The sequence below is a fragment of the Tribolium castaneum genome, chromosome 5 (genome assembly GCF_031307605.1).
Source record: "Tribolium castaneum strain GA2 chromosome 5, icTriCast1.1, whole genome shotgun sequence".
Classification (NCBI taxonomy): Eukaryota; Metazoa; Arthropoda; class Insecta; order Coleoptera; family Tenebrionidae; genus Tribolium; species Tribolium castaneum.
In genome coordinates, this window is record NC_087398.1 from 12,471,357 (window position 1) to 12,484,858 (window position 13,502).

The window sequence follows — 13,502 nt, forward strand, 5'->3', positions numbered from 1 at the left end:
CCCACAACGACCTTTTAAAAAATGTGCGTATCAACGTACAAACAATCGGTTGTAAACGGAGTATTTAAAGACGTAAAATTATCAGAGGCAGTCACTGATACTATTTATTACCTTGTGGTCAGCAAGGTTGTTTAATATGTGTTACCTCTATTGGCCTATATACCAGTGCAATAACTGGAAACAGTTCACTTTTAACATCTCAATATAGTCCATCAATAGCCTTAGAAAATGACAGCAGTTATGTGATTGGAATAACTAACCTACAAACTTATAATTCATTTCTGAATATTGATCACACCAATAATAAATTCTTGTATGTAAGTGAAGATAATAAAGAGGTATGTATAGAAATACCTGAAGGATCTTATGAAATTGATGATTTAATGCATATCTTAATAAAGAAATGGTTAAAAAATATTATCATCCAACAACAAGATGAAGAAAAGAATAGCAAGAGTAATGTTAATCCCATAATATTTGTTGATGAAGATTCTACTAAAATAGTTGATAGCAACATTCATGAAAGGAAAGCACTTATTTTATCAATAAAATCGAACACAAACACATTAAAAGTAGAAATTAAATCAAAAATAACGATTGATTTCACTGAAGCTAGTATATTAGGCTTTACATCAACTATGTTAAAACCTAATATAAAACACATCTCTCCTTTGCAGCTAAAATTCATAAGGTAAACGCTTTATGAATACATTGCAATTTGGTATCATCTTCATATAGAAATGGAAAAGCAGTACATGTTTTTCCAACTGTACCTCTCGGATATCGAATTGTAGAAGCGCCAACCAATGTAAACTACACTGACCGGCAGAAAAACTAGGCTTAAAGCGTCAAAGAAAAAGAAAGAAATTAAATTGGGGCGTACATAAGTCATATAAGTGACATTTAAACTTTTCTAAAGCAATAGTACAATAAAGTGTCATTCTAGTAAAGCTTTTAAGCGTATTTTTTCAATAAGAGATATAAGTGGGTAATTCGGAAAAAAAAGGGACAAATAAGGATCAACTAAAATTGGTTTTGTGTCAATTTAATGTCGGGCTCTTATTACAGTCGCAAGCCTGCGTGGCATACTTTGAATTAAATTTTGAATCGCTTCTTGAGGTAAGTTTTCCCAATCTTCTTGCAGAGCAGCTCGCAGGTCCTGAAGTGTTAATACCTGTCTACGACGTCGTCGTTGTCTTCCTGGTATATCCCAAAGATGTTCTATTGGATTTAGGTCCGGACTTCGCGATGACCACTCCACAGCTTCGATTCCAACTGCTTGAAGGAAATTTCTTACAATAACTGCAGCGTGTGGACGTGCATTATTGTGCATCAAATTAAACTGTTCGCAAATAAATCCCGCAAAAACTGACACATGTTTTTCTAAAACGCCCTCGAACATAGTAACCTGCCTTAAGCACCATAACATTTAAAACCACCAAATTCCAAATCTAAATTAGAAAAATTACTTTCAACATTGTTTCCAAAAACTAATTATATAGTTCATTATCGCAGTTTAAAAATGTATTTAAGACATTAGAATTGTAACTAGGTGGGACGGTAGGTAGCGTATGCGCGATTTAATTTCAAAATCCAATTTTAATAATGAATTAATAAATAAACCAATTTATGTAAGTTTTTGTATTTTGGATATTTAAAAATTATTTATTTACAAATTTCATTATGACTATATTAAAAATAAATTTGGTAATAATGTACGGATACCGATAGTTTAATATATCATTTCAAGACTGAAGATATTTATAAAAATATTAAAGAAGATATTCATCGCTTTGGTAATTCTGATATAAACTGCATAATAAATATAATATGGAATTAAAAAATAAGAAATGTCCAGAACTCATAAAAGATGAATATCATGGCAAAATTATGTTTGAATTTGTGGGACTTCAATTGAAAATGTATTCCTACACAGTTGATTCAGAAATTGAAGATGAAGAACATGATTATGATGAAGTAGGTCCAGCTATAAAACGAAAAAAAATTTTGAATAAGTCGAAAGGGTGTACAAAATCTTCAATAAAACATATTACGAGTACATTTAATGATTATAAAAAATGTTTATGGATTTAGATATATTGCGTAGCACGCAAAGACTCATTCGATCCAAAAAATACTCTGTGTATTCTTTAAAACAAGAAAAAGTGTTCTTAAGTCCATATGATTATAAACGTATTCTCTTAATAAATGCTACAGATACAAGACCTTGAGGATACAATGTTAATTCAATTTGAAGTAAAGAGGAAGATTATAACAGCATCGGCAGCAAGAATCGCAATTAACACAAAACTTGATTACAAATCGTTGTATTCAAAACGAATATGATTCCTAAACCTAAACTTATACAGAAGAAGTTCCTGAAGCACATCTAGGTTGGAGCACTGGAGAAGATTCAGCACGATGACTTATGAAATTGTCAGATTATAAACATAATTTCACTTTGTAAGCTATACTTATGTAATATGTTTTTTCATAATGTATTGTATTTTTGCAAAATAAAACATTGTGTAAGTTTTGTATGTGTTTTAATAAACAACTTTATCATACATCGTAAAATTAAAACCAACATTAAAAAACAAAACAGATACAAGTAATATTAAATTAGTAGCTAACTGTAATATCTTGAGGTGTTGATTTTGAGAGTCTTGAGACATCGAAGATAAGGATACATTAGAGAAAATAAACTAAAAAATAAATAACACCAAAAATAAATAAATAAATTTTAAATTAGCACACTACACAACACGAATAACACCTTGAGCTGGAATATATTTTGCTACTCTATAATGTAGAATTATACAATAAGCTGTAGTCTTCCCTGGTATGTTGGTTCTAGTCTCAAACTCGAGTCGTATTGAAACAGGACTTCTTTTGAACACTTCACTCTGCTTAGTGCAATCAGCAATTACTATTGGTGCAATTCACGCGTGAAGATTGGCTATATACCAGGAAGACAAATTCGACGACGTCGTAGACAGGTATTAACACTTCAGGACCTGCGAGCTGCTCTGCAAGAAGATTGGGAAAACTTACCTCAAGAAGCGATTCAAAATTTAATTCAAAGTATGCCACGCAGGCTTGCGACTGTAATAAGAGCCCGACATTAAATTGACACAAAACCAATTTTAGTTGATCCTTATTTGTCCCTTTTTTTTTCCGAATTACCCACTTATATCTCTTATTGAAAAAATACGCTTAAAAGCTTTACTAGAATGACACTTTATTGTACTATTGCTTTAGAAAAGTTTAAATGTCACTTATATGACTTATGTACGCCCCAATTTAATTTCTTTCTTTTTCTTTGACGCTTTAAGCCTAGTTTTTCTGCCGGTCAGTGTAGTTTACATTGGTTGGCGCTTCTACAATTCGATATCCGAGAGGTACAGTTGGAAAAACATGTACTGCTTTTCCATTTCTATATGAAGATGATACCAAATTGCAATGTATTCATAAAGCGTTTACCTTATGAATTTTAGCTGCAAAGGAGAGATGTGTTTTATATTAGGTTTTAACATAGTTGATGTAAAGCCTAATATACTAGCTTCAGTGAAATCAATCGTTATTTTTGATTTAATTTCTACTTTTAATGTGTTTGTGTTCGATTTTATTGATAAAATAAGTGCTTTCCTTTCATGAATGTTGCTATCAACTATTTTAGTAGAATCTTCATCAACAAATATTATGGGATTAACATTACTCTTGCTATTCTTTTCTTCATCTTGTTGTTGGATGATAATATTTTTTAACCATTTCTTTATTAAGATATGCATTAAATCATCAATTTCATAAGATCCTTCAGGTATTTCTATACATACCTCTTTATTATCTTCACTTACATACAAGAATTTATTATTGGTCTGATCAATATTCAGAAATGAATTATAAGTTTGTAGGTTAGTTATTCCAATCACATAACTGCTGTCATTTTCTAAGGCTATTGATGGACTATATTGAGATGTTAAAAGTGAACTGTTTCCAGTTATTGCACTGGTATATAGGCCAATAGAGGTAACACATATTAAACAACCTTGCTGACCACAAGGTAATAAATAGTAATTATTAACTCATAATAGTATAGAATTTAACATGGTCCATTCCTTTCTAATTATTTAACTAGTTCTCGCGGTGGTTGAAGATTACTATGACTATCAAAATATATAGCTTCTCGCCCACGTTTTACGTAAGCTGTCCAATGTGTACTAATACCACAATCATTATCTAAATTTAATATACCACATTCATTGATTCGTACGTTTTGAGTCAACAAATCTCTAATAAAAACACCTCTAAATTTTTGAATTTTTAACATTTTACAATATTTACATAGATCTACATCAGTAAGAAAACGTCTGGGAAGCTTTATCAGTATTTTTTTGTAAATTTTGAACGATCTAAAAAATGACAGAAACTTGTGCACGCTTCGACTAATTTATTAATATCACGACCTTCTCGCTCTAGTCGTTTTTTAAATTTGATAACCAGGAATGTGCAATTCAAATGGTAATTTATTAATAACAGAATTTACAATTCCTGAACCAACACTTTGATGCTCTTTCTTTCTCTTCAAAGCTCTACTACGATTGATAAGATAAGTTTTGATCATTTTTCAAACATGTATATTTCTTTATTCTCCACGGATGCATACCTAATATTTAATAACAACTACAATGTCGTGCGATTGTAGACTTTCTATTCCGATGAGTTAAAGTTGAAATATTTATACTTGTATCACATTCTTCTTCTGTTTTGTTCTCTCTATGTTGCTAATTTTCAGTTCAAGAAATGGTTTTAGAAGCATTTCTGCATCACGAATTCGTTTCTGAAACTACATTCTATCTCTTATTCAATAAAATTTTTGATCTTCATCAGCGTCATTCGAACTTGAAGAGTAACAACTTCGTTAAATCTTACAGTGTTTGAGTTATTTATTTCTGAATGTGTAATTTGGATAGGTTAGGTCAATGTAATTTACCTAAATAAAGACCATTTTGCATATCAACTGCATAATTATGTGAGGAAGATGAAAACCAACCGTTACTATTCCTTCTTATCAAAGAAATGTGACTCGAGTTCATTCAAACACACACACATGAGTCTGGATGCAGATACTACAACTTATGCGATCCTAATACCATCTCTTAAACTTTCTTCGCTAGATGGAACAAATTTAGGAAACTGATAGGGGTGAAAGGCTTAATTTCGCTCCAAGATCCTAAAATAGACATGATATATATCATGATTCAACAATGGGTGTAACTCATTGATCTTAAAATATCCATGACATCATAATTCAACAATATCAATTACGTCAATAATTCATCGAAAAAAGCGGTGATGTCATGATCTAAAAATAACCATGTTCGCATCAGGTGGTTCATTATACATTACATAAGGGGTTATGGCTGCACACCAATTTTCAGATAAATATCATTATCAGAACTTTCAATACTTCTAATGGTTGTATAATTTTTACTTTTTGTTTTTGTACTTTGTGGTTTTAACATTTTAATATTCAACAATATTCAGATATTCAACAATAACTCTAGAAACATAATATAAAAGAGATTGTTTGATTTTTGAAGTGTTTCCTATCGCTTCTTTACTGATCATAAATAATTTGTTACCATTTTTTATTTTTTCATTCAAAATATCAATTTCTTCATCGCTGAGGTGCTCAGTAAATCGAAATGGTAATATGAATGAAAATTCCTCACATTGCACCATAACCTTCATTCCATATTTTGTTGATAGTTTTTATTAATTATTAATTGAAATGCCTTTACGCAATGTAACATTTCATAAACTTTAATACTTTCAACACTATCAAATGATTCCATTTTATGCTTTAAGGTTTAAGCTTTCAAATGCTGCACTACTCATCTTGAATTCTTGAATAGTATTTTTGTTTTTCTTTTCTTCACAAGCACAAAGTAATAAATTTTTATTTAATTCACACTGATGTAACTAGTACTGAAGATGTGGTTAAACAGAATGAAATTTTAAGCTTATGTCGTGGTTTATATTGAATAAATGTAGGGTTTGAAGGGTACGGGGTTAATTTCACTTAGAATTATTATGTCAAAATCTAAAAATAACCATGGTATTATTATGCAACAAACAATAGCGGTGATTCGTCGATCCAAGAATAGACATGATATCATGGTCCTTCGATGGTGGTGACTCATTGATCTTAAAATAACCATGTCATCACATAATTCAACAAAAGCAATTACGTCAGGGATTCCCTGAAAGAAGCGGTGATATCATGATCTAAAAATAGCCATGACATCATCGTAATTTTATCATGTGGTTCTCACAATTTGTATTCAGGAATTATTATTTAAATGTAACTTAAGACTGAAAGCTAGTCGTTGCTATCAAAAGGAATGCGATTGAAGTAAACATATGCCGCCACCTACGCCCACGCTGCGGCCGCTTGCATCTTCATCGCATGTCTGCTGCTGGATACACCTCTATGCAGTTGCAACTTATGCGATCCTGATACCATCTCTTAAACTTTCTTCATTGAATGAATCAAATTTAGGAAACCAATAGATGTGAAGATCATGTCATAGCCCAAAATTTTAATACCATACATGATACAACAATACTGATGACTCATCAATCCGGAAATATCTATGATGTCATAATCTAAATGCAGCCATGACCTCATGATCCAAAAATTGCAATGCCAGGAGGGTAATCCCATAATTTTCAATGTGTGATTCCCCACGAGATTTCCATCCTGACATTATGATTCAAAAATAACCATGACATCATTATACAAAAATAGCACTGACATCAGGGTAATCACATAATTTTCAATGCGAGATTCTCCAAAGTGACGCACGCGCAGACAAAAACAAGCTATGACAAAATAAAATTGACCTATGAAATTGGCGGGTTGTCATCCCTTCCATTTCAAGTTTGCGTTTACTAAATAAGTTTCAATTCTTATTGGATGAATTTTGAGAGGTGGAGCAAATTAAAGGCAACAAGGGTAAATTGTAAATTCTCATCTTTTTCTAATATAGCTTCTTTGTCACAAAACTTCCTATATAAACATATGGAAACTTCTGCAGATTTTATCTTAAGTTAAATACGAGTTCTTTTCGAGTGACTTAAGTTAGACCTTTAAAAAGATGAATAGTCCAATAAGAAAACCATCAGCCAGCTTATGCACTGGTAAGTCTAATTTAAGGTATTGTGTCATTTATAACTTAAAGGTAATTGTTTATGTTGTAGAGGATATGGTGACATGTCCCTATAATAACCTACATAGGCTAGTATGGCATAGGATGGCCAAACACATTTTTAAGTGTCACAGAGAAGAGGACGCAAAAAGAAAAAGAGAATCCGAAAATAAACAAAACGTAGATCAGACAGAAAGTTGGGATAACGAAAATTATCTTAATAAAAATAAACAAAACGCCGAAGATCAGGAAGAAAGTTGGGATAACGAAAATTATCTGACTGAAAATAAACAAAACGCAGAAGACCAAGAAGCAAGTTGGACTAACGAAAATTATCTAACTGAAAATAAGCAAAACGTTAACGATCAGGATGAAAGTTGGGATAATGACGATTATCTGATTGAAAATAAACAAAATTCCGAAAATGAAGAGGAATGTTGGGATAACGAAAGTTATCTTATGTATTAATACAGTATAATTGTGGAACTGTGAAATAAATAAGCTAGCAAATAAGAAAGCATTTATAAAACGTAGTTTTCTTTGGTAAATGCCCTGTATAATTAAATAAAAGTAAACTCATATGAGATCAAAAACAGAAACCTGTTCCCATTTCCTCATCAAAAAGTATGTGCCCTTTCTCACTGTTTACACGCAAAGTTTCACCTGTAGTTATTACATCCTTAAATGGGGTTGGAAAATATTTGAATAGTGTACTAGCATAAATTTGTCAAAAAATTGTACAACAATTGTACTTCAAAATCATCGATACAATCTAAGCCCAAAACGGTATTACGATTATAATAATAAATTTGTATACTTGAGGTAACACTTATTATTCTTTAATCAATTTAGGAGATTGAATCTTACTTTTAACACAAGTTTCAACTGATTCAACATCTCGACCGATATGAAGATCCGTGGAGACCATATTACCACGATATACAATATTCAATCAGTATATACGATTACTCATGATCCAGTTTGGGGGATTTACCTGCTTTTTCATTTAATTGTAATTAACGACTGAAATCCAGCCGTTATAGTTTCTTATCGAAAGAAATGTGATTGGGTTTCAATTAAAACTATAAACATGAAAGACACTCGTCACCGCCGCCCACGCCATAACCGCTTACACCTTTATCACATGCCTGCTGCTGGATACTCCACGCTGTTGCAACTTATATGATCCTGATACATTCTCTTATATTTTCTTCATTAAATGGACCAAATTAAGGAAACCAAAAAGGCTTAATTTATATTAATCATGTCGTAGGCCAAGAATTGTAATATTATACATAATATAATATAAACATTGACTCATCGATCTGGAAATAAGTGTGACATCATAATCTAAAAGCAACCATGAGATCATGGTAATACCAAAAGGGGATTCCCATACTGACGTCATAATCCAAAAATAAGTATGACATCATGATACAAAAATTGCACTGACATCGGGGATTCATATAATTTTCAATGTGGGATTCCCCAAAGTGACGCATGCGCATACAAATTCAAACCATGACATCATCATCTAAAAATAGCATCAACATTGGGGATTCCCACGAAGCGTTAGGGCTTACCTTAATGAGTCACAATCCAGGAAGAAACAGCATTTAACTTCCGCAACACTATGTCCGTTCCAACCAAATTTGTATGCCCCAAATGCAAAGGTGAAACCGAGATTCAAGGACGAAACTGCATGCATTGTGAAGTAAAAAGTTATATGAAGATGTTAGGACAAAAATATAAATAATAAGTATATATGTACATACGTTTGTTTAAGTGTAACTGTTATAATAATTAATAAATATGTCTGTATAAAATAAATGCATTTTTATTAATTTGAATACACTACAAAACCCTAAAGCAACCATATCCCACCCTGGCATAAATATCTAAATATAACAATGACCGCAGGGATTCCCATAATTTTCAATGTGAGATTTCTCTGGAGATTCTTATCCTGACGTCATGATCCAAAAATTGCCATGACATCATGATCTAAAAATAACTACAACATCAGGAGATTCACATAATTTTTAATGTGGGATTCCCCAAAGTGTCGCATGCGCAGTTCTTATCCTGACGTCATGATCCAAAAATAGCCATGACATCATGATCTAAAAATAGCTACAACATCAGGGGATTCACATAATTTTCAATGTGGGATTCCCCAAAGTGTCGCATGCGCAGTTCTTATCCTGACGTCATGATCCAAAAATAGCCATGACATCATGATCTAAAAATAGCTACAACATCAGGGGATTCACATAATTTTCAATGTGGGATTCCCCAAAGTGACGCATGCGCAGTTCTTATCCTGACGTCATGATCCAAAAATAGCCATGACATCATGATCTAAAAATAGCTACAACATCAGAGGATTCCCATATTTTGCGTCGGGGGAATCTCTGAAATGGCGCATGCGCAGACGAAGTGAATTTGAACCAGCACAGCATATCTACTAACGGCGTATTATTGTGAAAGTTGGACCAAAATTTGCTGTTGGGCGGTAATGAGTGTTCGCGAATGTAGATTGCAGCTGAAATTTTAATGAAGTGGTCGTTTAAAAACGTCTATAGCGATCTGATTAAACTATTTCATCCGATGCATGGAAAATATACGTCCAATATTTACATAAAACGGAATAAATTGGACCAGAATTGCAGAATCGACAATTAAAATTAATTCGCTATGCTAATGCGCTGGCAAGCGACTTTTCCCGATTTTTGGCGCTGAAACTGAGAAAAATATGTTAAATGTCGCGTCGAAACTCGGCGAATGCGCGTCACGTGCTAGGTGAGTGAGATATTCTTCGGATGGTCGTCGGCATCAATCTTAAGACCTCTCGCTGCTTGTCCTCCTGCTTCAACGCGTTCCCTAACATTTTTTCCTCGTTACATTTGTGGCGGCCATTACCGACAATATTTTTTTCCAAGGATTCGTTTCATCCATCAATGGCTAGATAGTCTTATGCACCGGTGCGAATTTATGGGCGTGAGGCGAGCCAAATGGTCCGGTTACAAGTTGTTTTTGCGCCTACGAGCGTATGTTGCATCCAGGAATGCCGCCAAGCCCGGATGAACGAAGAGGATGGAACATGGGGTGAATAGCGCGGAACGAATGTCGTTATGCGAAAACTTCCAAACTATTCGATTCCGGTGTTTTCCGGGACGTTCGATTGACTTGATATTCGCTCTCGAGTTTTTAGTTACCGCAGACGATTCTTCACGGCGTGGAAATATGTTTTTACGTCGAAGGATTCGTTCAGTCTTTAGTGTTAAACGACAAATTTTGCGAGTTGGTTTTGCATGCTGAGGGCTGGTCGATTTTCTCTCGGTGGAACAGGGCGTTGTTCTAATGGCCACCAAACGGCACAATACGGATCAGAGCGGACCGCAAAAAGAAAACCAATCTGCAGTTCAAAGGCAGCCCGAAAAAATTCGTACTTCTTTTTGCCGGCGGGATAACTTTATGCTGCGATATTTTCTCGCTAAGAAATATGAAAAATGCATGAGACTAAAACGGTAGGGTCGCAGGTCTAATAAGAAAATGTGGGAACAGAGCAATCTGATACATAATTCTAATAGATATTTATCACGATATTTTGCCGTGCCAAATGATAGTAACTGAAATGAATTTCGAAACTTTGATACCAAGTCCGACTAAGCAATTTATGTCCGGGTAATAGTCGAGCCGGCGAGAAATTAAAGTTTTATACCTCCGAAACAACGTGGATTTATCGGCTCTTTTTCGCTAAAACGTTATTAAATGATAGTAAAACACACATTTTGCGTAAGCAGTTGAAACCAAATTGAAAAACAAAAATACCACCGAGCACACCATCAATCAGGCTTTTTCACAATGATGGTGAGAGACCGGTTTTTAACATTCATGCCGCTTCTTTATCTGACCCCGATATGTAGAAACTTTGCGGACGCCATTCATCACGGATACTCTCTTTTTCTCTCCGCTACTATAACAATTACTCGAATTCATGGGAATCGACGGGCTTTTAAAGCCGCGACGAATGAATGGCGCTTTTTAATGGATTGCGTTTAGGTTATTTCAGGACCGGAGTGCTCCGGGATCGATGCATTAGAATGCGGATAATCAAGACTATTTCCCTAAATACGAAATTCACGAACAAAGTTTAAAACACTCAAATCAACAGTTTTACACAAAGGGGAAAATCGAGTTTTGCGAATCACTCGGGGACAGCTTGAGACTGTTTAGGCCAATTTGAAAAATGATCGAAAAATTGTACTTATCTCAATGTCATAAAAATTGCAACACCAATAAGGCATTTGAATTTTTTGACGAAACTTCCAACGAAACTTATTTCAATTTTTTGCTTTTCTGACTATCTTTTTATCTGTTTTTTTTTTAATTCGTTTAGGTTTGAGTGTTCTCAAAGCGCAATTAGGCCTGGAGACGACAAAACCAAAATTATTAACAACTTAAGCAGTTTTGAAAAAGTAATGATTTTTAGACTATAAATGGGCGTTTTTCAATTAAAAAAATTTCTAGTCGTTTGAACAGAAATCCATGTATCATTAAACAATGTTATTAGTTGTAGACTGGAGAAGGCTCAGGATAGCGCGAAAGAGAAAGCATATCTAAAAAAAACAAATAAAGTCCAAAATGGTCGTCTTCTGAGTATGGCGTTAATTTAATTGCAAGACAAACTTTTGCCCAATGGGTGGGTTTAAGGGTCGTCTTTTATCACGTCAGACTATTTACCATCAAAATTGATCATTTGGACTGTTTCCTGTTGGATTTACTTGGAATGGGAAGAATGGACAAAAACGCATATCAAAGCCTGACCCATCAAACCTTTATTTCAAAACACAACGCAATGTGGTCAATGTATACAGCGTATATTCTCACCTGAGGATGACCACTTTGTGGCTGAAACACGTTGTCTTTCCAAATAAAAGTTTTGGTGTTTCAGGTTTAAGCTGTGTTTTTGCTCATTCCTTCTATACCTAGGCAATCCAACAAAAAGCAGTCCAAATGATCTAATTCGATGATAAACAGTCAGAAGTGAAGTACGACGACCTTCGAACTCAACCATGACTATTTTGAACTTTATTTGTATTTTTAAGTCTGCTTCCTCTTCTGCTTTGTCCTGAACCTTCTCTAATCAATGACTGATAACATCGCATAATGGCACTTGGATTTCTATTCAAACAAATAGCAATTTCTCTAAATGAAAAAGACCTATCCTTTGTAGCACACTTGCATAACCGAGATAAAACCTTCCAATATAACCGCCAATTCCCAAATGTGACGCTTTTATAAGCTAACTGTTAGTTAACCACTTTATTTAACCGTTATCTACGCGCGGTTATGTTGCGGTTATATAACTCTTCTTATATCTTGGTTATATTGCGGATATGTTTCTTTATCTAACCTTTATTAGGCGTGGTTATATTTGGATTATATAATTTCCTTTACATTTCGCTTATATTTCGTTTATGCTTAGTGATCTAACCATTATATTGCCCTTATATAAATTTTGCCTAAAGTTTATTTAAAAGAACTCATAGTAAATTTTAATACAAATAAAAATTTTAAATATTTAGGATAAATAAATTGGTGCTTCTATCCAGCCTCTTTGGAATGCACAGCATCACTAGTGCACAATAAAAATTGTTCAGTGTTTTGTTGATTCCTTACTGAAAAATTCGAAAATAATTTTTAGGGACGACTTCTGCAAAGAAATGTTCGATGGCCAGAACCAACATAGAACTACTTATGTTAAGACCGAAGATGCTGTAGGAGTAATAGGAAAGATGAAATGGCATCTTACGGCAAAACTTCTACCATAGTCAGTGTTATCTTTTTCCTCCAAAGAACAAGAGTTTGTCAAACTGTTAACAAATTACAGTTATCAGGAACTAAAGTATTACTATTTTCAAAAACGTATTGTTTACTGTTTTCTTCATTGATTTCTCAGCTTTGGACAAATTCTCCGAACCCATTGTAGGATTAAAGGGTCGGCAGGTAAAAAGTGAGAAAACATTCATTTCTTAGAATAATTTGCTTTGGTTTTGACAGATTAATTTTTTTGTGGTCAAGACAAAAATACATTTAGGCAAACTTTTTTCAGCTTTCAATTAAATATAAATTCAAATTGTACTCTACTTACATAATAAACAATAAATATAGATGACGATTCACGTGGTTGCAACACGTAGAAGTAAAGAAGAAGCAAAAATCATTATTGAATGCATTTTACGACCAACAAACTAGATAATTTTCTATCATATAACCAAAAAT

At 33.5% G+C, this 13,502-nt stretch overlaps 1 protein-coding gene and 1 non-coding gene across 3 annotated transcripts in view; one reads left to right on the forward strand and one right to left on the reverse strand.

Moving 5' to 3' along the window:
• The window catches only part of LOC659717 (neuroligin 4), a 147,082-nt gene that overhangs the window by 123,052 nt on the left and 10,528 nt on the right, over positions 1-13,502 (reverse strand). The window lies entirely within an intron of this gene.
• Positions 5,936-7,743, forward strand: LOC103313073 (uncharacterized). The gene is made up of 2 exons (XR_010334427.1): positions 5,936-7,206; positions 7,267-7,743. It is a non-coding gene; the product is annotated as an uncharacterized LOC103313073 (transcript).